This window comes from Manis javanica, chromosome X (genome assembly GCF_040802235.1).
Source record: "Manis javanica isolate MJ-LG chromosome X, MJ_LKY, whole genome shotgun sequence".
Classification (NCBI taxonomy): Eukaryota; Metazoa; Chordata; class Mammalia; order Pholidota; family Manidae; genus Manis; species Manis javanica.
This window is the reverse complement of record NC_133174.1, coordinates 2,378,190-2,405,202: the sequence shown is the minus strand read 5'-3', so window position 1 is coordinate 2,405,202 and position 27,013 is coordinate 2,378,190. Positions and strand designations below refer to the sequence as shown.

The window sequence follows — 27,013 nt, the reverse complement described above, 5'->3', positions numbered from 1 at the left end:
AAAATTCTCCATCCTATATAGATGCTGACTTGCTAGGCCATCTTAACAAAGACATTGCTATAAATCTGAAAAATATCTTCACTCTTACATCTTTGCATATTTGACATGACCAAAATAGTTAAAATTCAGGACCTCTTCGATTTTCATTGATTCCATTTTCTCCCTTTACACAAAATGCGTCCTAAAACAGTAGAACGTTAACTAGTCTAATACATCTTCATAAAATGTTGCTTGGTACTTGATTGAAACAGGTGTAAAAGGTAAATAACACTATTAGTGATTTCTGGTTTCTGTTTAAATGACTATGGATTTTCACTTGCCGTCATGTATAAATTGCTGATTTAAGAGCATCAAGCTTTAAAAGCAGCATGACCTGTGTCACACACCTGTCTTACTACCTGGAACATGAGCCGGAGTCAGATATGTGAGGCACTGTATCTGCAAGTTGACCTCTAAATATTTCATCTGCTGTTGTACCTTAAAGTCATGAAACAGACGAGAGAAAGTCAGGATGTCACAGAGAAGCACACAGCCATGAAGAATACCCTCCCCTGTGCCAACTATCATGGCACGAGATATAACAGTGGGGAAAGACCATCACAGGTCTGTGTGTGTCAGCCTTCACATCAATTCACCTTCCATGAAGCTGAATAACTGGTAAGACATCAGTGTAAAGTGTGTTGTCCGAGTGGCAAGACAATGTGTAGAAATATAGAAAACTACCATCTTTCCCACAGTTATAAAATTACATGGCAAGAGAAAAACTTCTGGCTGCTGTGTTCCTGATGGGAAACAGTCCTTCTTATGAAAGGTTTTAAGATAGAGATGTCAGGGACTAGCAATCCAGGGATACGACACATAGAATTTCCCAAGGAATTTCGGTCAAAGGCCAAAATTTTAAAGATTTTCACATTCTGTGGCATCTATGTGAAGGTAGTGCTGACATAAACTTACCCTTTAGGAGTTAAAAAAAATGAGTTTATATGAAAAGAAGCAAATCCAATAACTGTTATTGAACCATTCATGAGAAGAAAAGCATTGTTTGTAAATGCTGGTTGTATGGTAATGAGATGTCTCAACAAACCTTATGTCAAAGTGTATATCATGTAGCATGAAAAGAAATGTATAAACAACAACCTAAAAATGACACAGTGGAAAGAACGAAGGGTCTCTTGCCCTGATGGAATGTATCTTATATCTATTGATTACTATTCTATAAGTTGCACAATTAAATTCTATTCACCAGAAGTACCCACGGGGTCATGTATAATGGTTTCCTCACCACTATATATACTTCATAGCTCATGGATGGCGTTGAGCCTTCATGCCCTTGCAGAAACATGAAACCGTCAGACAGTGTTGTGTCTCCTAGCCTGCGATGGCATGCTCACCAGAATCTTGTGATTTTATAGAAAAACCATAACCCCATATTACGATTCTCTAAAAGCATTAGAAGTCCTTTCAGGAAACTACCAGGTATAGAAATTTTCTGTTTAGGTGATTCCTCAAGCATCAAAATTCTTGCTTTGGTATGTCCTATTATATTGTGGCATTTTCAGTATTTTACCTGTTATTGATAAGCAGAAGAACTTCTGCAATGTTGGAACTATTTAGGATGTTGCTCAAATAAATGCACATACACAGTAGGCTCCATTCTGCAAGGCATTCTTTGATACTCCCTACTGGTCACTGCATTTTGTTTTTCTCACAGTCCACAGCCTACTTAATAAAGATAAGTAGAAGGTACTTAAAACAAGTATCTAAAAATAAAGTGCTTGGTACTTAAAATAAGTCAGTAAAACAAGGTGCTAGGTAGTAGATACAAGCCGCTGTTATTTGTAGGAATGTTCACACTGGGGAAATTTAATCAGCCTTGCTGATCCCTGCATCTAGATCTAGTGACAGCTGGGGCAAGAGCCCATCTACATCTCTCGTAGGCCTGTGCTCTCCACCCACCTCCTTGCAAAGAGGGGGATGAACGTTTCTCTCAAATTTCTGTACCTCATAGTTCCTGAAAGGACTTCAAATGCTTTTAGAGGGTCGTAATTTGGGGTTATGGTTTTTCCATAAAATCACAAGGTTCTGGTGAGCATGACATCCCCGGCCGGGAGACACTATACTGCCTGATGGCTTCATGTTTCTGCAGGGCATAAAGGCTCAATGCCATCCATCAGCCATGAAGTACATATGGTGGTGAGAAGACCATTATACTCTCAACTTCATATCTCAACTTCTTATCCAGCTCTTTTATACTCACACTCTAAAAACACTGAATGAATCAGCAACAGGACTTGGTGTTTTCAACTGCTTCCCCCCTCTTTTTTGTTCTACCGCAGCCCTTTCAAAAAGCTAGAAGTGAAAACAACTGCTATTTTTCACATCCAAACCATGTATAAAAATCTTATGCATATTTTAGAGCTTAATACCTTGAGATATTCTGGAGAAATGTAAGCCATCAGGTAAGCTGAACTCCTGGGATGTTAGTATCCACACATGTGTTGATCATGTTTGAAAAGAGGACAGAATAAAGATTAATTCTAAAAAGAAAATGAGATGTATAGCAGGTCTTAATCGGTGTCATGTCCTGTTATGCATCCAAGCAGTCTCTGGCTATGTTCCCTACCTCATTTATGTGCAATCGTGTAGTATCTGTCCTTGTGTGACTGTCTTATTTTGCATAGCACCATGCTCTCCAGGTTCATCCATGTTGTGGTGTATGAAAGCTTTTCCTTCTTTTTGAAGGTCAAATGATAGTCCAGTTTATCTATATGCCCTTTTACTCTATTCATCATCCGTTGATGGACATTTACATCGTTGACATATCTTTACTGTTGTGAATAATCCTACAGTGACCATTTGAGATTACAATTTCCATTGAAATGGTGATTAGTTTGGTGGTTGTCATGAACTGAGGAGTTGAAACTGGTGAGCTGGGTTTTCAGTCATGCAAGATACACTGAGTGCTAGAGGTGGGCTGTAAAATACACCGTCTATCGGTAGTAATCCGGTATCACCCGCTTTTACATTTGAGAAGAGGATTGGTCTCATGGAAAGTGTTCTCTCCAGAAATTGCTAGGAGTTGGTTTGAGTATCTTATGTAAGATTTTTTTTTTTTCCATACAGATGTGTGTAGTTGCTAATTCATCGTTAAAAATACCTTTCAAAGATAAACCATGCAATTCTCTTGCTGTTCCTTCCTTTATCACTGTCAAGAGTCCAGATAAAGAAGGAGAAAAGACAGAGGAAAGCAGGTCTAGATTAGATGTTTTTAAAAAATTGATGATTAATCAAAGGAGGAATAAAAGACAGGAAAAGGAGAAATCAAAACAGAAACACGTTATCATAATGGTAAGAAGAAAATCGAACTATTATTCACATGACGACTCTGGACAAATGTTAGGGATACGTTTTATTTATTTGAATCTTATCTGTTTCCGACTGCTGCCTATGTTGTGCTTTTTTAAATTTCTGCATGAGGTAACCATTACTGTGTGCAATTATATATATTATCTTTTTTATCAACTGTTTGGAGACCTATGTCATCTTTGCAATACTGGGAGTACCATTTAGACTCCTTATACAAGGAGGGAGAAATGGGGTTAATTAGCCATGCTGTGTTCCTTGAAGTGCAAGGACATAGAGCACATGTATTTGGTATCCCTAGGATGACCGGCCGCTGAATGCTTCAGCACGGCCGCTTTCATTCCTGTTGGAAGACCTTTTCCCCACTCATTCTCGAGGCAGATGTTAAGGCAAAGAGGAAGTCCTTAGGAGGCAAATAAGAGCGAGCCTCAGTGTAGTCCCTTTGAGTCCTTCCTTACTGAGCAGCCGGGAGAACAGAGAATATCCCGGGCCATTCTGGTTGCAGAGCCAGGCAGCTGTGCCAGGGTGCCGGGGAGTCAACCCCTAGGCTGCAGTTCTACGCCAGGGCAGAACAGAGTGTGGGGCTTCTCTGAGTGTGTGTGTGTGTGTGTGTGTGTGTGTGTGTGTGTGTGTGTGTGTGTGTGTAGTTTTTAGACTCACTTTAATCACTCCATGTTTATTTGTTTATTTCTGAATGATACAGAATCAGGCAAAGAATGTTTCATTCTTTCCTTACTGAGAAGCAAAAATGATTGTAATCATTTCCAAACTGGGTGAGTATAAGATTCCACACTACGGACCAAAACTTTCTTCTCCAGAGTGTCTTCATGGACCGTGGAGAACTCTCTCACTGCCCCCTCTGATCTCCGTAAAGGAGTAAGATAAAGGGCACAGCACACTCCCGGTGTTTTGAGGTGTGCTTGAACGCATCCCCTGCCTTCTTACTGGCACAATGCCACGCCTGACGCTCTCTGCCTGCTCCTTGGGATCTGAAGTTCATGTGCTCATGGACTTAGATTTTCTTTGACTCACCCTTTTCATTCCTACGTGTGCAGCTGTGCATTGCGAGAAAGGCCAGTGATTGCTGGTGTCAGATGATCCACTATCCCTCGTCCCTCCCCTTTCTGAGCTCACCGATCAGCGACAGATGTTTGCCATCAGCCTCCCCGGGACACCCAATCTCATCTTGTTGTCTTGTCGACTACATTTCCATGGTCTTCTCTTAGTCTCTCAAGGCCACATATTTCCTTGGCATTTTGCCCCAGGGCGTCTCCCTCTGCTATAAATTTATCATCTCAACTAATAGCACCTCACATGATACCACCTGTAATACATTACCCCCCATTTTCCCTTCCCACCAAGACAGTCCCCAAAATGCACAATTCATCCTAAACAGAATGGCCGCCTGGATGTCTGTCGACCCAATTTTCTGGACAACTGTGTGTCCATTCTTTCTGTGCCACACAAATACAGTGTCTCTCTTTACAGACAGTATGAGTGTATATAAATCAATTTATTCAATCACTTAGAAATCTAGTAACAAAGAGGGTCTAGGAGGTGACTGGGGGAAAGCATTGAGGCCAAGTCCGTGGCTTCCTAGGAAAGAAGAAATCATGACTTGGAAGAAAAGGTGATTTTCTCTTCATGGCGATGAGTCTGGTGCATTGGGACGATGATGCTTATATCCTTGGCGTCATTATCCACTTTGCATGTAGAAAAAAATAAGTGAGTTGATAGTAATGGTATGATTTTGGCAAGACTGAGAAAGGAAAGATACACATGATTTATAGAGAAAACAGTGGAGGAGTTTTCCTGGGAACTCATGTCGCAAATGCCATCTGTGTATGTGACACCCTGCTGCGCACAGGGGTCTGTGTAGACTATTCCATAGGATGCAGTTATTGTGCGCCATCTGGACCTTTGCAGAGATTCCCTAAGGTTCCCTAAGGCTACATGGCATGGGAATGAGATACCATGTAAGTCTGTGCCACTTCCATCTTCTGTAAGTCTTATGTATAATTGTAAAAGATGTGTGAGCCCAAGAGATACTGTGTTCACACTGGAGTTTTCCAGAGCTTACACATTTCTCAGTTCACTGCCTCACCAGATTTCTCCCCTTTGTCCTTCCAGAATCCCACTGTAGAGTCTAGATGTGTGTTACTGTTTTGGATGATTTAAACACACACACACACACATACACAGACACACACATATATGTCTTCAGTGCTAACCATTGTCACCCTTGATGTAGAACTGCTTTGTCCTTCTGTGCTGAAGAAGTAAACCCTCAAATCAAAAAGTCTCAACCTACTAAACACATCAAGAGGTATATATATATGGTGTCTACTCACCTCATCGATGGTCAGAGGACAGGTGTCTGTGAAAGAGAATAATAGAGGGTGAGGAAACAAGCATTGAAGGTCCTCAGTATTCCTCAAGGTTATTTCAGAGCAGCCTTTATAGAAGATGGTCATGGGAAAAGGCAATTTGAACCCAGAATCCCAGTGAGAGGTGTTCCTTCTAGAGGAATGTCATGCCCTAAGACTTTACCTGTGTTGATGACATTTTGTGTGCTTTCTGTTGGAATACCCTCTTCCTCGGTGGCTTGTTTGAATTCTTTGTAAGCATTTTCATTGGTCTCACGTGTCCTTCCTGCATTTTGCAGGAAATCATACAGAGGAAATATCTGTTAGAACCCTTATCATTTCATAATTTGGACCTGCCTTGCTCATAATTGTACTGCCTGAAACACCCCATCTCCCCACCACTCCTTCTCCAGCTAGTCCATACCTAGGAGTTCAGTAATACGTGTCTTCTTGCCATCAGCATCAGTATTTTCAGCATAAATCACCAAAAAGTTACTGTCAGTAAATTTAAATTGGAAACGATTTTTCCCTTCATCTGTGGTAGGAAAAAAAAATTCAAAACTCAAATGTTATTCACTTTTTTAAAGTTTCCTTTTTATTTTACTTCCTTTACATTTTATTGTAGTCGATAGGCAATGCCATATTGGTTTCAAGTGTGCCACACGGTGATTAGTTATCTACATTATTCAATGCTCAGCCCAGCTGATGAAGTGACCAGTGTTCATCTCAACACATTGTACTTTTATAGATTAAAAGCTACCAACCATCCTTCTGTGGTAATCTCTTAGCTAACGTTCCTCACACTGTTGTACCATCAGTTAAGAAAGGAACTGAGGTAAAGATGCTTTTAGATATCTGCCTCTTCTTAAATGGTCCAGATTTCCCAGCTTCTGAACTTAGCTAAACAAGAACAGGATTTACCCCAACATGAACAGTTGTGGGTGATGGCAATGCCCCTTCTTGTAGTACTTGGAGGTACATGACAGGCTGTAGGAAAGAGCCCGCTCGGCAGCCCGTGAGAACTGATGTGAGATTCTGAGGAATTGCGTGACCCACTCACCCAGGACAGCCCTTATTAAAAAGCAGCTGCATTATACTTACACCTAAAGTCAGTCATATTGAAGTGCAGTTTAGTACACATTTCAAACATCATTTCTTTGTGCAATAGGGCATAAGGGAATTAGCAAGCAGGGTATTGGAATATGGGAGCCATATGTTCTGTAATTACATTCCAGTTAGATCCTATTGCTCTTTATATTTAAAATTTAAAAAAACAGCCAAAGATTAGAACACCACATTACACACTTTTTCCCCATAAAAATCAAACATTCTGACATTTGGTCACTGAATATTACACTATTGATGTTTGAAAGTTATGTGCAGTTATTTTAAACTGTACAGATAGAAGTCTAACCTGAGGGCCTTCACTGCTTTCAACAAAAACTCAAATGATGTAGAGATTGGTTTCCAATTTTCCTGTTAGTTCAACTACATTCTCATACTCTCCTTTGGGGTTCAGTTCACCAGGTCATATTTAAAGACTTTACATAATAAACAACATTTAATATTCAAAGAATTGTAGTTAAAGGCAAAGTTGACCGTGTTGGTCAAGTGAAAGATAGGACATTTTTTATAGAATTGGTATCATTTTAAGTAGCTTTAAGCACATTCCCATCCTGAGGACAGGTGAGGTCAATGCTCTGGGACGTGTTCTCAGATATCGTCCATAGCAACATTCTGTATGGTTTGTGGTGACAACCCCTTTCCTTGCAAACATGATGCACATGCATGCATAGTAGTGGAACAGAGGAGTCAGCCAAACACATGCAGGGACTCTTTCTTTTATTTTTGAAAATAAGCAGGGCGGTCTCGTCTCCCACAGCATCTCATGCAAAAATCTTTGTCTACATCGAGTGTTTCTGCTTCTTTGCTCATTTGGAGGGACTCTGTAATGAAATCCGGTGGACCTGCAACTTCTTTTTGGCAAGTTCTGGGAGGTAAATTCTACTTATTCAATTGCAAAGGACTGTAGATATTTTCTGTTTCATCCTGTGTGAGATTGAGTAGCACAACTGTGACGTATGTGCCCCTTTCACACAGGTGTTCAGCTGGTGGGCCTGATGCGATGGGTGGTGTTCCCTTACCGTCTCGTCACTTCTGTATAGTTTGTGGTGACAACCCCTTTCCTTGCAAACATGATGCACATGCATGCATAGTAGTGGAACAGAGGAGTCAGCCAAACACATGCAGGGACTCTTTCTTTTATTTTTGAAAATATTCTGTAATTCCAGTAGAAAGCAATGCATATAATCGTGTGTCAGTATTATACCCAAGTGACCCCTCGAGGATGACACCTATCCGTTTGGGGTAAATGTCCTGGATTTGTCCAGTTGTTCCATTACCTGTGATGCACATGATGTTCCCCAGGGACTTCTTTCTTGGGCAAACTGCCTCGTCCCAATACAGTAAAAGCATCCATGACCTGATCCCCTCTCCTTGATGGGGACCCTCTCCCTCGGCTGCCCTTGATGCCTTTAGGATGGGTCCTTCTGATCCTAATGAAGGCGGTGTCTTATGGAACAGCTGTGCTATTAGTGTCACCCTCTCCTGCATAGCTGTATTTTTCGTGGATATTTAAGCATGTTTTCTAAATTAAATGATTTTCCAGACAGACACATATGCAGTTTCTATATTAAATCAGTTTATTTAAGCTTTCAGAAACCCAATGGCACCAAGCAGGGCATGAGTGGTTGTGGCAGAGATGACATGGGAAACGGGACTCGCTTGTGAGCAGAGAGAGGTGAAGTAGTGCAGACGCAAGGGATGTTCTCTTCATTGTCTGGTCCTGATTCCACAAGGGAGACGTTGTACCGGTTCTCAGGGGCATTACTATAGGGGAATAAAACAGGAGAAGGGGTTCGTGTGCATTGACTGCATGACACAGAAACGGGTGAGCCTCAGGAGCAGGGCTGCCGGCCCTCCAGTTAATCCAGTGGGAACACACTGCTCCCCATGTCCATGGTAGGAGAGGATCTATGGGAAGTTTTCCAGATATGCACATGAGTCGGTGCCTTTCAGGACTGGGATCCATGCCAGAATTTCCCTGATATCAGAAAGCATGGACATGGCAACGACTCTTTTAAAAATGAGTTTAGGATATGTTATGTGACTGAATCACGTGCCCTGCACGAATTTCAAACTCTGTGGCATCAAGATACTCCATTCATCCAGGTAGCTGACATTTTTCTCTGCTGTTTTTCTCCATGGCTCTCCCCAAGCCCTCTGCTCCAACCTAGATAAGGCTCATCTTAGCCCAGATCAGTATCCTTTCCAGAGGCTATCTTACTTCAGACTGTTTAAAATAACTGCTGGGGAAATGGTGTCCTTAGGGAAAACCCGTGCAGTGTGCAGGTGTGACGGTGTGGCTGGAACCCTCCCGCGTGTTTCTCCCCATGACGTGAAGTCAGCCTGGTGGCTGAGGCACTGGTGGGTTCCCTTTGGCCCACGTAGGGGTAGGGATACATGTGAACCACCATCCACAAGACGCACTGGGAAACTCAGCATGTCTCCTTGCGTCCCCACCAGGTCCTGCCAGTCTCTGATGACGGTCTTTTGCATAGTCCCGGCCTGGCGGTGCTTTCTCCCCAAACCTGCTCAGCATTAACCTGTTCCTGCAGGTGCAGTTTCATCGGTCACAGGACCAATCTCAGGAGCTCACCCAGCAGGAACATGTTCTCAGGTGACATTAGGAAGTGGGACCAGAAGAAAACTTGCTTTAAAAAACATGGCCCTCCATGAAGTCTGCATCTGGGCTGACTGATTACATGGCATAGCAGACGAGTAACAGGACGTGTTTACTTACACCATTGAGAGGCTGTGCATCCTGTTTTCAATAAATCTCAGGACAGTCGTCTGGAGAGAAAACAAAAGGGTATGAGAAAAAAAGGCATTACTCCATTTTGCATTTTTTAAAATAATATTTATATTTAAATAAGAATCCTTATAGGTGATACTCTGTGGGAGAGGAATTTGAAAATGAGATAACTTGTTTCCCAGTGGTCCATGGCCATAACGGGTATTTATATATTCAGGAAAAAATAAGAGTCCGTTTACCAGAACTGATGATATTGACGATATTATCTTCTGGAATTCCCAGGTCTGCAGTTATCTTCCTGAACTTGGCCACGGTTTCCTCACTAATATCACTTTCTTTGCCTGAAAATCACCATGCACAATGCAGAAATCTGTCAGTTAGAGATGTGGAGAATTTCTGAAGCCAGAAATGGGGAAAATAAATGTAGAAATCAGGTCTTCACGGGCTGTGATCGAACAGCATCCAGTGTGGACATTGAACGCATCACCGTGCCCGCTGCCTGCCTCTGGTGGGTAAGACAGGGAAACCCCACATAGCTCAGTACCGGTGCCCTCTGCAAGCTCGGCAGCTCACTCCAGGGACGCATGAGAAGTACCATGAATTTGGGGCCAGTCCATCTAGAATCCCTGCGATCTGCTGCATGTCTGCGTCCTTCCTAGACCCCATGTCTGACATTCATGCCTTGGTCTGGACCCAAGTAAATTGGAAGCTCGAATCTCAGGTGCAGGCAAACAGCAGCCTTGGCCCACAGGCAGGGGAGACAGCATCTTACTAGACCTCAGATCTACCCATCCTCATCCGAATAGAGACCCTGTATCCCAGACAGGAGCCCACCCGTGCACACCCCTGCGTGGCTATTCGGTGCTGGAAATTGTCAATGTTCATAAGAACAGTGATGGAAAGATTAATCGTGAAGGTGATTTTTAAATGATTTCCTGTCCCAACAATAGACTATCTTTGTTAAATTCTCTGAGAAATGAAGGAATTGGGATCAACTGAGTAGAACCATGACTTGAAATTAGTTGATATCTGTCGATAACTCTTCCTAAAGAGAGTTAAGTTTAAAACATTTTTAATTTTAATAAATGGGCTTCACATCTCCTTGAGGATCCGATACTTTGCCGCCCCTCCCCATGTCCTTCTTACCACTTTCCTCCACCGACCACACCTCTCCGTGGACAGAAGGCCCTGGGCCTTGCATATGGAATAAGGAACCATGTGAACACGCACTGATTTTGTGATTTAGAAAACAGACAATGGAGGCATGAGATGACAGTGACAGTGATATATTGTAAGACAGAATCGTACCAAACAATACAATCATGTCCGTTTCCACGCCTTCCGCATCCGTGTTCTTTATCTCTGCGATCATAGCACTTTCATTCTCATAGAGAATTTTGAATTCATTTTCCCCAGCGTCTGTGAGAGAAGAATATACAGACAGCTGTACATGTACCCACATACATACTTAAAGAGATATGTAAATATGCATAAATAGATAAGTCAATACATATCTGCATGACTTAATTCGTTGGGATTCACGCATCACGGCTTATTTACCCCACTGCCAACAAGAATCGTGTACTGATCCCTGTGTCCCTGCAGCCGTGCCATGGTGTCCGCATGGATGAGGAACGTGAGGACAGTAGGGAGTCCTTTCTCCACAGCCACCTCCACACTTCACATCATGCACTTACTAAAATGGTTTCCAATCCTGTGTTCTAGTGAAGCCATCATTTATTCAAACATGACATGCTCTTAAACGGCATAAAATCGGTTCCAAGTTTAAAACTTCTTTGGAATCTCCCTCGCTCAAGCCGTGAATTGATTTCTCTTGCAAATCAAAATCCACGTGTTTCAAAACATTGCATAACTGGCTCACCAGGCAGCCGAGGGAACACTGCGTAGTAATGACGGCCTTTCCTCTGATGCTGTATCTATGTGCGTTTCTTGAGAAGCGTGTGGCTGCCCCTACCATGTCAGTGTGGGACCATGACAGTTTCACTTGGGAGGATATGGAGGCCATGGCAGGTGAACAATTATTCACATCCCCCCTGGTTGGGGCCCCACATCTCTCCAGCTGTGCCATCATTCTGCCAGGATGGCAGGGAAGGCAATAGGCATTTTTATACCCTACTTTACCACCAAACCCTCTGAGTTCACATTCTCTGGGTCAGCTATAAATGACACCTCGCAGCCGTCCCTTACCAGGCAGTGTTTAAGTTACACTTTCAATTCTTAGGAGACCTAGAATTCAGATATATGGAGTTCCAGAAAGAAGGGGCCAAGATTCCAGCCCTGAGGTGCTTTTACGAATAAAATAGTTGTACTTACAGGTAAACTGGTAAACATAGTCTTCTGATTTTGTTCCCTCGGGCAGTTTTTGTACACATTCTCCATTTTCCCTTAAAAACAAAACAGGTTCAAGTGGCTTGACAGCAATAATTAAATTTTATCTGTCTCTAGTAGATTCTTTGACTCCCTGTGACCCTGTATCAGGCCTCATTTTAATGCCCGTGAACCATGTGCCATCAAAAGAGAAGAAATAAGTTTTCTAGGATCATGAGACTCTCGAGTAAAGGATGTTTCATGCAGGTGGGGTTTCGGCAGTTGTGGCAAAGACATAATCCAGACACAAAACAGGCCATTCTGCAAACAGAGAGACAGATTTCCAGACAGGGCTTAGTGGAGGTCACCAAGTTGGCAAAGATCTTAAATGATAAGAAGAGGTAGGAATCACAAAAAGGAAAGAAAAAACTTAAGAGTGTAATCAAATCCAGCACCTTCATCTCCTAGAAAAACACGGTAAAGAAAAATGAAACTCCAAGGCACATGTATGTGTGTGTGTACAAAGGCAGTGTATATACACCCCCAGAGGGGACACCAACATGCACATGATATCCATATATGACCCAGGAAAGTATACACATGCAAGAAATATTATGATTATAAACCTATGTCGGTGTGTAACAAACACTGTGTGCCTCTGTGTGAGTATATGACAAGAATGTTGCATTCAGAAAGTGGAATGAACACGTATGACAATGCAAATGACTAAAAAGGTAATAATCCAGCTGAAATTGGGCAAGTCATTGAACAGTCACTTCTGCAAAGAGTGGTCGTAGGAAACGGTACTCATGGTTTATTGTCCTCAGACACATGCAAATTAAAACCACGCTGAGATTCCATCTCCATTGCACAAGACTGGATAAAAGCATAAACGATGTCCATGCCAAGGTTTAGAATGCGTGTGTTGCAACTACCAGTGATAATGCAAAGGCTGGTTCACTTAGAAAATAATTTGATAGTGTGTACTAAAATACGCATATGGACTCTGGTGCAGCTACTCAACACTTAGCCCAGAAAACTGAAAATACATGTGAACAGAGAGATTAATACAGAGCTTTTCGCACTGAAGTCACTCAAAATGACCACAGCCTCATCCTATAGCTGGGTGATGTCCACTTTCTTATGTATACAAACAAAGGACTTGAACGTGGTGTAGTTCAGTGCTGCAAAGAGAACTTTCTGTGCTTCTGGGAATGGGTTATGTTTTGAGGGGAGCAGTGGTGAGACAGGTGTGTGCATGGCTTCACACTCATGAGGTCCCCCCTTCACTGAGATGCATATATTCTCATGTCAATGGCAGTTGAGTTTAGCTGATTTCAGAAAGATCGGAATGTGTCAAGTCATTTAAACATGGAAGGACACAAAAATGGTAAAAGTGAGAAATCAAAGGAGAATATGATATTTGTAAGAAAAGCTATTTTTGAAAGCCATACTGAAGCATAATGAGAAAGAAGTTGTCACTGACTGTCGCTTCTCCACAATGTAATGTGTGCCGATTTCTTGTGGGAAAAAGATAAAACTGATACATGGACATAAAGAGCCTTCAAAAGGAACCGTAATTTTTCTTTTTCCGAAACTCACCTGGTACCATTCCATCTGTTCTGCACCTACTGGTCCTCACCTTACTTGTCATTTCGTGAACACTTCTTTAAAATAACTGGGTGCCTCTAATGATGCCAGCACTTCTCTTTCCGGTGTCCTTTGTCTGATGGGTCCAGTTGTCCTTCAGAGGCATTGTGTCCCTGTCCCTTGTGCTGTGACCCTCTGAGACCCCTCACACACCGTTCCTCCGCTTTGATGTCCTCTTTCCCCTCATCCATACCAGGATGATAGAATGCATTATTGCTATGCGTCTGTGTAACTGTATCCCTGGCTCTGTTTTGACAAAGGATGGTTGAATACCACTGTTCATAGTTATTGGGGTTCTTAATAGAGGCCAAAAGACACTCAACCTTCCATCAGGAATACTTGACACTGTGAAGGCTCTGATAGCCTAGTCATGATGAAGCTTTGCTCCGAGAAAGTTCCTGGGAATAGAGACTATACATGTCACCGCCTGCTCACACTTTGAGGAGCTGTGTGTCTCTCAGGGTGAAGGTCCTTTACAAATTCCACAAGACAGATTCTGTCCACTGGTCAGAAACTGTAGGAGCTAAGGACCCCACACCCTTCTGGCTGTTCTCATCTCTGTTCTCCTTTGAGGTGCTTCTAAGGAGCACCCCTGACACTTCTCTCTCCAAACAAATGCTCAGGACAATTTTTAGAGGCTCCTCTTTAAATATGAACAACATATTTAAAAACTCTCAAAGACCCTTCAGCACAAACCCCAGAGACCTGTGTTGTTGACCATAATCCAGATAGTTCCCTGCAGACCCGGCATCATGCAGACCCTCTGTCAGGTCCACACATTGCCAGGCATTTTTGCTCTGTTATTTTTACTCACTTGACAAAGAATCTGAAGAAGATTTTGCCGTTATGCGGGCTCAGTTCAATTTGACGGACATAAGCGTGGAATGGTCCGTCATCCATGATCTTCCCTTTGTTACTGGCTGCCATCTGAAGAGTGTTCAATTCAATTGAAATCTAAAGCAAAATTCCAGGAGCGATTTTAGTCAGTCTCTCTTGGTTTTCTTTAACCTCATCCATCATGAATTTCCCTTCACTTTTGCATCAGTACAACACTTATGTAATTTTATTGAAGAAAGAAGGATTTATAAGATACTGTGAAAACCCACATCTGTGGTAAACAAGAAATGAGATATTCCTGAAACAACATAAGCTCTGTTATCAATTCTAGAAGCCCAGTTGGCACTGTTTTGGCTAATGCAACCTTCTCATCTAAAAGACAATAGATATGAAAGAAGCCCTTTAATGGACATATTGGCCATGTTGAGATAATTGAAGACATATTCAGTAGAGGTGTGTCAGAAGCCAGCCGAAGAGCATGTTGGAGTAGCAGTTAAATGTGTAGATGTAGGTGCACCATTTTTTGGATATATAAAACCCCAGCGTGTGTGCGTGCGTGCACACACACACACACACACACGCACACACACACAACCAGCACCCGACACCTTATAACAAAGCAGTCATTCCTTCCTACCAGCACGTCGACCTCAATTAATTGTTCAAGTTGTGCACAAACCAGACCCAGTAAATAGGTCAGCAGCAGAATCTGCATCTTGACGGTGCCTGTTGTCCTTCTGCTGAAGCTGGGAGGCTGCCGGGTGTTGCAGGAGAACTGAATTGTGCACCCGTTTTTATAGGTTTGGATGTGTGTGAAGAAACACATTATGGACCAATAGTCATCAATCAGGAGAACTTGTTTACATAGAAGTCTTTTATTATCCTGGTTTGCAGTGATGAGTACACATGGCATTCCCTTATATGAGTAAGATTAGTTTTTTTTTTTGTATCATTAATCTACAAATACATGAGCAACATTATGGTTGCTAGACTCCCCCATGATTAGTTTTAAGTGAAATTTCAACTGATCCAGATATTTGAACATCAGAGTAAGTGACAGAGCACAATACTAAGGAGATAGTTGCAGGAGAGCATTACTAATTTCCTTTATATCTTGAATTCCAAAGTGGGATAGGCAGTCCAAGGCTGTACCCCCAAACCCTGGGTTATTTCCTTAATATTGAGGGGCTACACTGAAACTTACTGTATACACTCACCATGTCACTGTCTGGTTTAACAAAATTAATGTGGCATCTAACCTATGAATCAGTTACCAAGGCAGTCCTCAAATGACTCTGTATTTAAGGTTAGCAGTTGCCTAACCTGACATAACAGTTTTTTCCTGTTATCCCAGGATTTTCTAGCGTTAGATTTTACAAATAGGCCCCTGTATTCCTTTGAGTAATTTCTGCATACAGAGCGAGTATGGGTTGAAGTGAAGGTGGATCTCTTTTTTTTTGCCCACGGAATCCAATTTTCCATCAAGTTTTATTAAGTATCCTATTTTCCACTGAATTTCAGTTGTATATTTATCAAAGATCCATAGACTATAAATCCCTATACCTTCTCCAGGAATAGCTTTTATTCTGTTTGTTCCTCCCTACACAATACTCATGTTTTGGGCAATATTTAATAGGCTAGGAAAGTCACATGACTTCAAATAGGAATAAAATAAAACAAGACTTAGGCTGCACCGAAAAAAATCTTCATTTACGTCATCGCATCTCCAAGGAAGGAAGAAAGCACGCGAGAAGTTCCCCGCATTCCTGGAAGTTGGGAGGGAAAGAAGAATATTTCTTGCAATCTCTGTGCATCTGTTATTGTCAAGGACATGGAAATAGCCAAAGAACATATTTTTTCCCCTCATATTCTCACATATGTTTATTTTCATGCCTATCAATTTATCAGATAAATACCCTCACTATGTACTGTGCTTGTGCGACAGAAAAGAAAAAGCAATGGTATCCTTATGATTCCCAAGTCATGTGACTGAGAATTCAGTCCCCTCTCCTCCAGGGCACATCTGAGCCCCAGAACCTGTCTGTTTGTTGTGGGTTGAACTTCTGAGGGCGGCTTGGCCTCAGGACTCCTCAGCCTGCACCTTGACTGGCCATTTGCCTTCATTCTCAGAGCACGTCAAAGTCGTTTGTTCTCTAGCTGGCTCTCCACGTCTTGGTCCCAGCATGTTTTCCTGGCCGTCACTCACATACATCTCCGTGTGCTGCCCTAGGGAATCTCTCATGCAGTGACTAGGAGAGAAGGTTTTGCATCTCCCAGTGTCCTCATCCACTTTCTGGTCAACTCCCCGATTTGGGTCACTTCAAGCAGGGGTCTCATGCACCGGCGTGGGGTTTCACCCATTATCACAGCTGCCACGTCTTCCTCAGTACCGCACACATTCCCAGCCGGGCCTCCTGGACTCTGACCCACTTTTGTTCCCTTAGAGTGTGTCCTGGAACCTTCCAGGGGAGGAAGATCATCTTGTTGGACAACCAAGAGGAAATTAAACAGTAGTTGTGTTAAGTGATGATGGCGACAGTTTGCTCTTACCAGCCTCTGAATCCTCTGACTGTTTTTCCTAAAGGAACCACATGACATTCAAGTCCCAACTCTTTTCATTAGTATTCATCAAAATGTGGGTGAAAGAATGGTAGGGAAAAGAGTGCCTCCTAGAGAGTCATGGACGTCTTTTAAGCCGACAGACAGTTCTCAGGGGTCCTGAGCAGATCTTGCAGTCATGCTCTGGGTGAGAAATCTTGGATGATACGTGGTAACATGTTCCTCTCGCACAGAATCAAACCTCCATGCCGGGCAGTAATTTCCGTGACCCCCCTCGGTTCCTGCACCTCTCCCTCCCCCTGCTTCAGCCGCACAACTGACTGTCACTCAGAAGCTCGGCTCTCCCCGCAGTGCGGGAAACCTCCCAGCACACCCTGACTCCACTTCCTTCCCTCTTTCTTTCCCTTGTGCTGTGTCCTTATTGCACCCACTATGGCCATTTTCCATTGTCCACTCACTAAAGAGTACATGTCACAATGTCATAGGCTTTATTTTTTTCTTTCCGTTGCATCCCTAGTGCCTGGAACTGGTAAACGAATGATTCTATGTGTGTCCCGGGGGTGGTTTTTGTTTCTTGGGTAAATTAAGGTCAGTGTTACATAGTGTGGACATTTCTGGGTGGGAGGAGACTCCAAAGTCCCTGCTGAGGACCTGGACTCAGAGCTGTGCCCAGGAGGCATTCAGTGACACCCACGGGAGTTCCTCTTTAGTACAAGGGGAAAGGTGTTCTTCTCAGGTGGACCATGAAGCAGGGCTGGAGGAGGCGGGGTGCACAGGTCCAGGTGTGTGCACAAGGACGTAAGAATCTCGGTGGTCATATGTGAGACACGGGAAGGAAATGGGAAAAGGCCATAGTGGGTGCAGTAACAGAAATGGAATGTATAGATAAGGAAGAAAACATGCAAATTGTCGTTACGGAAGTCCTCTCCCAGACACAGACCAAGAGGGGATAGGTATTCTCTATTAAAAGTTACCCAGGGTGTGCATTTCACCGTGTCCTGCAAAGGCGCCTGTCTAGTGTGACCCAGGGGAGGGCTGCCGTTGTCCCAGGCAGGGCCATGTTATTTGGATCCAGTCTGAAGTAGCGAAGAGCCCAGCCAAAGGGTAGATAAACCCTGAACACAAGCAGGAGAGGAACATTTGCACCTCACCTCAGATTTCCTCAGAAAGATCTGCTCCTCCTTGGAGCTGTTTGTGATCCCATGGTCACCCTTGAGAATCCCTCAGGCCCGTCCATGTGGTCGGAAATGGACAGAAAGCAAATGTGACATGGTCTGTGACCTCCCCAGTCCTTCTGGAAAATTGTGGAAGTTTTAGTCATCCAAATATGTATGATCAGGACAGGATATAATATCCTACAAGTAGGAGACATGGAAGGGAAGCTTCCAGAAAGCAATGTCACCTTGTCTCTCTCCACTGGTTACCTTTGCTTTTCTGAAAGTGTCTTGGCATTTTTTCCTTTGGATTTTGTTTGTTCCTTGTTTTACATTCCACATCTGTGTTGGTTTTAATAAATGAGGGACATTTGTTTCCTGCGGCATTATTTTAATCCATGAGTGTCTGGACATAGTCCTTTACTAAAATGTTTGCTCTCTGTTAAGAAGGATTTGCTCTTTCCATCTACTCCCAACCACCTGAGTTATTGGTAAACATCAGTTTGTGCCATGTGTTAACCATAATTAACCATAATTGACAACAGTGGATTTCATACCACACCTTCTCCATCTGCCAATGTCAGCAAGACCCAGTTCTCTGCAGAAACACCATTTTTCTCCTTATTTTCAATATTAAAACATATTTTCCAAATGGTATAGTCTTCTATCCAAGCATGAATTATATGGAAGGGTTTTCTGTAGGATTCCTACTACCTAGTGTTTCCTGTGGGCTCCATGAATACTGATTCTGTGCATGTGATGCACCCACAGCAGACAGGGTCTCCAACGTCAGCACAAATCAGACAGGCTCAGTTATTGATTGATCTAGTGATCAGTTTCCAGGGAAGGAGGCAGAAAGCACACAGGCTAAGCAGAAATTGCCAAAATACTACCTGTTTCTAAGTTGTAGGGTGAAAATGCAGCCAGGTGGGCACATGGAGAGTCTGGGGGTCCTATTTCAGAAGGAATAGGAAAGTGTTTACCCCAGGAAAGCTCTGCATGCAAGGTCTGGAGAAAGGTGGGAGAACACATTAAATGTGGATTTGTGGGAAGTCCATGGTTTGAAGTGAGAATAGAAAATAAAAGCTGTTTGATAAGGTGCACTTGTTTGGATTGGTCAAAATTCTGTGTTCACTTTGATAAGGTATTCCCATTTATGGAAATTTTTTTTAATTATTATTTTTTTGTTTTGTCATCATTAATCTACAATTACATGAAGAACATTATGTTTACTAGGCTCTCCCCTACCCGAAGTCCCCCCTACAAACCCCATTACAGTCACTGTCCATCAGCATAGTAAGATTTTGTAGAATCACTACTTGCCTTCTCTGTGTTGCACAGCCCTTCCCTTTCCCCCACCCCCCACATTATACATGTTAATCATAATACCCCCTTTCTTCTTCCCCACCCTTTTCCCTCCCTTCCCACCCATTCTCCCCAGTCTCTTTCCCTTTGGTACCTGTTAGTCCATTCTTGGGTTCTGTGATTCTGCTGCTGTTTTGTCCCTTCAGTTTTCCTTTGTTCTTACACTCCACAGATGAGTGAAATCATTTGGTACTTGTCTTTCTCCGCTTGGCTTATTTCACTGAGCATAATACCCTCTGGCTCCATCCATGTTGTTGCAAATGGTAGGATTTGTTTTCTTCTTATGGCTGAGTAATATTCCTTGTGTATATGTACCACATCTTCTTTATCCATTCGTTGGCTGATGGACACTTAGGTTGCTTCCATTTCTTGGCCATTGTAAATAGTGCTGCGATAAACATAGGGGTGCATCTGTCTTTTTCAAACTGGAGTGCTGCATCCTTAGGGTAAATTCGTAAAAGTGGAATTCCTGGGTCAAATGGTAAGTCTATTTTGAGCCTTTTGAGGAACCTCCATACTGCTTTCACAATAGTTGAACTAATTTACATTCCCACCAGCAGTGTAGGAGGGTTCCCCTTTCTCCACAACCTCACCAGCATTTGTTGTTGTTTGTCTTTTGGATGGTGGCGATCCTTACTGGTGTGAGGTGATACCTCATTGTGGTTTTAATTTGCATTTCTCTGATGATTAGCAATGTTTTCATCTTTCATGTGCCTGTTGGCCATCTGAATTTCTTCTTTAGAGAACTGTCTGTTCATATCCTCTGCCCATTTTGTAATTGGATTATTTGCTTTTTGTTTGTTGAGGTGCGTGAGCTCTTTATATATTTTGGATGTCAATCCTTTATCAGATCTGTCATTTATGAATATATTCTCCCATACTGTAGGATACCTTTTTGTTCTATTGATGGTGTCCTTTGCTGTACAGAAGCTTTTCAGCTTGATATAGTCCCATTTGTTCATTTTTGCTTTTGTTTCCCTTTCCCGGGGAGATATGTTCATGAAGAAGTCACTCATATTTATGTCCAAGAGATTTTTGCCTATGTTTTTTTCTAAGAGTTTTATGGTTTCATGACTTACATTCAGGTCTTTGATCCATTTGTAGTTTACTTTTGTGTATGGGGTTAGCCAGTGATCCAGTTTCATTCTCTTACATGTATCTGTCCAGTTTTGCCAGCACCATCTGTTGAAGACACTGTCATTTCCCCATTCATTTATGGAAATTTTAAACAGGTTTGTTGTTTGTAATCTTGAAATATTTAAAACTGAATTTTATACTTTGCAAGCTATGATATATTCAAAATAGAAAATGAAGGAAATTAAACTATTAAATTAGATCACCATAAACCACTATGAATATTCTCAGGAAGTATTAATACAGAGATAATAACAAAAATGTGATACTCTGCATATTTTACTTCTCATGTGTGGGTAGAGCAAAGACTGCGTCCACTATATTAGTATGTTTGTGTGTCAATGGAAATATACACACGTACAACAAAGTAGCAGAAATAGAAATCACGGAAACCACTCCATCTGCAGCCATGTGGACAGACCAGGAAGGTATTATGCTCAGTGAAATAAGCCTGGTGGAGAAAGACAAATACCATACGATTGAACTTACGTCTGGAATCTAAAAACAAAGCAAAACGGAATGAACAAAACAGTATCACAGACATTGAGATGTGACTGGTGGTTACTGTGCAGGAGGATTCGGGCAGGTGGGTGGGAAAGGTGAGGGGCTAAATGGGCACAAAAATTCTCAATCATAATATCAGTTCATCACATGAATGACAGGGCAGCATGGACAATACAGCCAATAATTCTGTAATGTCCTCCTATGTTGACAGATAATAACTGCACTTGTTGAAGTTAGGGTATAAGTGTGTAACTGCTGAATCCCTATGTCATCTATTTTAAACTCTATATAATATATACAAATATAATATTGCATATCAACTATATATATATATAATGCTGTATACCAACTGAAACTATGTGTAATATATACAAATATAATATTGTATATCAACTATACTTCAGTAAAAACATATCAAAAAATATATACACACGTATAATAAAGAGTTTAAACAATTTGTCAAGAGTACCTAATGCTGGCCTGGAGCAAGTTGGGACAGGATCACGTTTAATATGAACTCATACGACTGTGGACCCCAACATGTCCTTGTCGCTGTGGGCATTTAGGTTCCTGACCTCACAAAGTAAGCAGGGCGGTCTCGTCTCCCACAGCATCTCATGCAAAAATCTTTGTCTACATCGAGTGTTTCTGCTTCTTTGCTCATTTGGAGGGACTCTGTAATGAAATCCGGTGGACCTGCAACTTCTTTTTGGAAAGTTCTGGAAGGTGGATTCAATTTATTTACTAGTCAAGGACTGCAGACATTTTCTATTTCATCCTGTGTCAGTTTAACACAACTATGACGTATGTGCCCCTTGCACACAAGTGTTCAATTGGTTGGCCTGATGTGATGGGCGGTGTTCACTTACCTTCTCGTCACGTCTGTATGGTTTGTGGTGACAACCCCTTTCCTTGCAAACATGATGCACATGCATGCATAGTAGTGGAACAGAGGAGTCAGCCAAACACATGCAGGGACTCTTTTATTCTTGAAAATTTTCTGCTATTTCAGTAGAAAGCAATGCGTTTAATGGTGTGTCAGTGTTATGCCCATGTGACCCCTCAAGGATGACACATATACATTTGGGGTAAATGTCATTGATTTGCCCTGTTTGTCCATTGCCTGTGATGCACATGATGTTCCCCAGGGACTTCTTTCCTGGGCAAACTGCCTTGTCCCAATACAGTAAAAGTGTCCATGACCCTCTCCTCTTTCCATGATGGCAGAACCTCTCCCCCACTGCCCTTGACTCCTTTAGGACGTGTTCCTCTGATCCTAATGGAGCTCGTGTCTTATGGAACAGCCATGCTGTTAGTATCACCCTCTCCTGCATAGTTGCATTTTCCATGGATATTTATGCATGTTTTCTAAATTAAATGATTTTCTAGACAGACACGTATACAGTTTCTGTATTAAATCAGTTTAATTAAGCTTTCAGAAATCCAATGGCACCAAGCAGGACAGGAGTGGTTGTGGCAGAGATGAGGTGGGAAACGGGGCTCACTTATGAGCAGAGAGAGGTGACATAGTGCAGACGCAAGGGATGTTCTCTTCACCGTCTGGTCCTGATTCCACGGGGAGACGTTGTACTGGTTCTCAGGGCCATTACTAAAGGGGAATAAAACAGGAGAAGGGGTTCGTGTGCATTGACTGCATGACACAGTAACAGGTGAGCCTCAGAAGCGGGGCTGCAGGCCCTCCAGTTAATCCGGTGGGAACACACTGTTCCCCACGTCTGTGATAGGAGCGGATCCGTGCGAACTTTTCCAGATATGCACACGAGTCGGTGCCTTTCAGGACTGGGACCCATGCCAGAATTTTCCTCATTTCAGAAAGCATTGACATGGCAATGGCCCTTTGAGAAGTGCATTCAGGGTATGTGACTGAATCACGCCCCCTGCACAAATTCCAAACTGTGTGGCATCAAGGTTCTCCACTCATCCTGGGAGGTGATGTTTTTTTGGCTGTTTTTCTCCATGGCTCTCCCCAAGCCCTCTCTCTAACCAAGATAAGGCTCATCTTAGCCCAGATCAGTATCCTTTCCTGAGGCTATCTTACTTCAGACTGTTTAAAATAACTGCTGGGGAAATGGTGTCCTTAGGGAAAACCCGTGCAGTGTGCAGGTGTGACGGTGTGGCTGGAACCCTCCCGCGTGTTTCTCCCCATGACGTGAAGTCAGCCTGGCGGCTGAGGCACTGGTGGGTTCCCTTTGGCCCACGTAGGGGTAGGGATACATGTGAACCACCATCCACAGGACGCACTGGGAAACTCAGCATGTCTCCTTGCGTCCCCACCAGGTCCTGCCAGTCTCTGACGACCGTCGTTTGCACAGTCCCAGCCTGGTGGTGCTTTCTCCCCAAACCTGCTCATTACTAGCCTGTTCCTGCAGGTGCAGTTTCATCGGGCACAGGACCAATCTCAGGAGCTCACCCAGCAGGAACATGTTCTCAGGTGACATTAGGAAGTAGGACCAGAAGAAAACTTGCTTTAAAGAACATGGCCCTCCATGAAGTCTGCATCTGGGCTGACGGAGTTACATGGCATAGCAGACGAGTAACAGGACGTGTTTACTTACACCATTGAGAGGCTGTGCATCCTGTTTTCAATAAATCTCAGGACAGTCGTCTGGAGAGAAAAAAAGAGGCGTCACTGCATTTCCCAATCTTTCTAATGATATCTATATTTAAATAAGAGAATTTATCGATGATATTTGGTGGGGAAGGAATTTGAAAATGAGTTAATTTGTTTCCCAGGGTATTTGGGACCGTAACGGGTATTTGATATATTCAGGAAAAAATAAGAGTCCATTTACCAGAACTGATGATATTGACGATATTATCTTCTGGAATTCCCGTGTCTGCCGTTATCTTCCTGAACTTGGCCACGGTTTCCTCACTAATATCACTTTCTTTGCCTGAAAATCACCATGCACAATGCAGAAATCTGTCAGTTAGAGCCGCGGAGAATTTCTGAATGCAGGAAGGAAGAAAATGAATGTGGAAACCAGGTCTTCACGGGCTGTGATCAAACAGCATCCAGTGTGGACATTGAATGCATCACCGTGCCCGCTGCCTGCCTTGGGTGGGTAAGACAGGGAAACCCCACACAGCTCAGTACCGGTGCCCTCTGCGAGCTCGGCAGCTCACTCCAGGGACGCATGAGGAGCACGATGAATTTGGGGCCAGTCCATCTAGAATCTCTATGATCTTTATCTCCGCCTCCTTCCCAGACCCCATGTCTGACATTCATGCCTTGGTCTGGGCCCAAGTAACCGCGAACTCCGATGTCATGCACAGGGAAACAGCAGCCTTGGCCCACAGGCAGGGGAGACACCATTTTACCAGACCTCAGATCTCGTCTGGATAGAAACCCTGTATCCCAGACTGCCGCCCACCCATGCACAACCCTGTGTGGGTATTCGGTGCTGGAAATTGTCAATGTTCATAAGAGCAGTGATGGAAAGATTAATCGTGAAGGTGAATTTTAAATGCTTTCCTGTCCCGGCGATTAAGTATATTTGTTAAATTCTCTGAGACATGAAGGAATTGAAGTCAACTAAATAGAACTATGACTTGAAATTAGTTGCTCTGTTAATAACTGTCCCTAATAAAAGTTAAGTCTAAACCATTGTTAATTTGAATAAAGGGGCTTCACATCTCATTGATGATCTGATACTTTGCCGCCCCTCCCCACGTCCTTCTGACCACTTTTCTCTGCCGACCACACCTCTCCGTGGACAGAAGGACTGGGCCGTACATACGGAATAAGGATCCATGTGAACACGCACTGATTTTGTGATTTAGAAAAGGGACAATGGAGACATGATACTACAGTGATGGTGGCATATTGTAGGACAGAATCGTACCAAACAATGCAATCAGGTTCGTTTCCATGCCTTCCGCATCCGTGTTCTTTATCTCTGCGATCATAGCATTTTCATTCTTATAGAGAATTTTGAATTCATTTTCTCCAGAATCTGTGAGAGAGGAATACACAGACAGCTACGCATATACCACATACATACTTAAAGAGATATGTAAATATACATAAATAGGTAAAGCAATAAATATCTGCTGACTTAATTCTTTGGGATTCGCTTCATCTTGGCTTATTTGCCCCATTGGCAACAAGATTGTCTGTTGATCCCTTTGTCCCTGCAGCCGTGCTGTGGTGTCTCCTTGGATGAGGGCAGTGACAAGACTAGGGAGTTCTTTCTCCACGGCCTTCTCCTCACTTCACATCATGCACTTACTAAAATGGTTTCCAGCCCTGTGTTCTAGTGAGGCCATTGTTTCTTTAAACATGACATGTCCTTAAATGGCATAAAATCGGTTCCAAGTTTAGAACTTATTTTGAATCTCCCTCGCTCAACCCATGAATTGATTTCTCTTGCAGATCAAAATCCATGGGTCGTTCGAAACATTGCGTAACTGTTCCAGGGCCTGCCGTGCACCGGGCAGCCGAGGGACACTGCGTAGTAATGACGGCCTTTCTGCTGAGGCTGCATCTACGTGCGTTTCTTGGCAAATGTGTGGCTGCCCCTACCACGTCAGTGTGGGACTATGACAGTTTCACTTGGGAGAATATGGAGTTCATGGCAGGTGGAACAACTACATTACATCCCACCTGGTTGGGGCCCCACATCTCTCCAGCTGTGCCATCATTCTGCCGGGATTGCGGGGAAGGCAATATGCATTTTTATGCCCTACTTTACCACCAAACCCTCTGACTTCACATTCTCTGGGTCAACTATAAATGACACCTCACAGCCGTCCCTTACCAGGCAGTGTTTAAGTTACACTTTCCATTCTTAGGAGACCTAGAATTCAGATATATGGGGTTCCAGAAAGACAAGGCCAAGATTCCAGCCCTGAGATGCTTTTACAAATGAAATAGTTGTACTTACACTTAATCTTGTAAACATCATCTTCTGTTTTTTTTCCCTCACTCACTTTTCGTACACATTCTCCATTTTCCCTTAAAAAGAAAACAGATTCCAGTGGATTGACAGCAGTAATTAAATTTCATCTGTCACTATTAGTTTCATTGACTCACTGTGACCCTGTATCAGGCCTCATTTTAATGCCTGTGAACTATGTGCTATCAAAAGAGAAGAAATAAGTTATCTAGGATCACGTAACTCTTGAGTGAAGGATATTTCATGCAGGTGAGGTTTGAGCAGTTGTGGCAAAGACATAATCCAGATGCAAAACAGGTCATTCTGCAAACAGAGAGACAGCTTCCCGGGCACGGCTTACTCATGGTCACAAACGTGGCAAGGATCTTAGATGACAGAAGAGATAGGAATCACGAAAAGGAAAGAAAAAAATTAAGAATGTAATCAAATCCACCATGTTTATCTCCTAGAAAAACACTGTTAAGAAAATGAAACTCAAAGGCACATGTGTGTGTACAAAGGCAGTGTATACACACCCAGAGGGGCACCAACATGCACATGATCCATATATGACACGGAGAAATATACACATGCAATAAATACTATGAGTATAAATCTATGTCGGTGTGTAACAAACACTGTGTGCCTCTGTGTGAGTATATGGCAAAAAAAGTTGCTTTCGGAAAGTGGAATGAACACATACAACAATGCAAATGATAAAACAGGAATTAATCCAGGTGAAATTGGGCAAGTCATTGAACAGTCACTTCTGCAAAGTATGGTCTTAGGAAATGGTACTCATGGTTTATTGTCTTTAGACACATGCAAATTAAAACCACGCTGAGATTCCATCTCCATTACACAAGCCTGGATAAAATCATAAACGGTGTCCATGCCAAGGTTTAGAATGCATGTGTTGAAACAGAACATTTCATCAGTTGCCAATGATAATGCAAAGGCTGCTTCACTTAGAAATTCATT

At 42.8% G+C, this 27,013-nt stretch overlaps 2 long non-coding RNA genes across 2 annotated transcripts in view; one reads left to right on the top strand and one right to left on the bottom strand.

The window, feature by feature from the left end:
* LOC140847424 (uncharacterized) overlaps positions 1–27,013 on the top strand; it is a 218,450-nt gene that overhangs the window by 131,372 nt on the left and 60,065 nt on the right. The window lies entirely within an intron of this gene.
* Positions 22,546–26,056, bottom strand: LOC118971535 (uncharacterized). Its single transcript, XR_005060009.2, has 5 exons — positions 26,042–26,056; positions 25,001–25,111; positions 23,948–24,049; positions 23,711–23,760; positions 22,546–22,743 (listed from the first exon to the last, which is right to left on the bottom strand). It is a non-coding gene; the product is annotated as an uncharacterized lncRNA (long non-coding RNA).